The sequence below is a fragment of the Bison bison genome, unplaced genomic scaffold (assembly GCF_000754665.1).
Source record: "Bison bison bison isolate TAMUID 2011002044 unplaced genomic scaffold, Bison_UMD1.0 scf7180017864472, whole genome shotgun sequence".
Taxonomy (NCBI): domain Eukaryota; kingdom Metazoa; phylum Chordata; class Mammalia; order Artiodactyla; family Bovidae; genus Bison; species Bison bison.
The window spans coordinates 4,235,606-4,236,024 of record NW_011495033.1 but is presented as its reverse complement, the minus strand read 5'-3'; positions in this window follow the sequence as shown (position 1 = coordinate 4,236,024).

Sequence of the window (419 nt, the reverse complement as noted above, 5' to 3'; positions counted from 1 at the left end):
ACCTCCTTCGGAAAGCTTCCGGGACCCTCAACTCCGGCGGGCCAGGGATCTTGCCCGCTGTTCCCACGCCCGGGACTGCTGCCACGGCACGGACCACCACCACGCAATGTCCAGCCGGCCCTGGTGGGTGAGACCCCACTGCACTAGGCGCTCCATCTCCGTTAAGTCCCCACGGCCGGGCACAAAGGAGCCGCCCGGCAAGCACTAAACGGATGGAGTGAAGGAACGGAAGAGTAATAATGAGTGAAAGGGCCACGGAAGGCAAACGCCACGAAGCCCAGCGCGCACGCGGTCGCGGCGAGAAGGCCAGCGGGTAGCGCTGCGGGGCCGGGCGCCCTGAGAAGCCTCGGGCAGCCCCGGGAAGCTCCGCCCTCGCCTCACGCGGCGCTCCTCGCAACCAATAGGAACTGTCCCCGGGC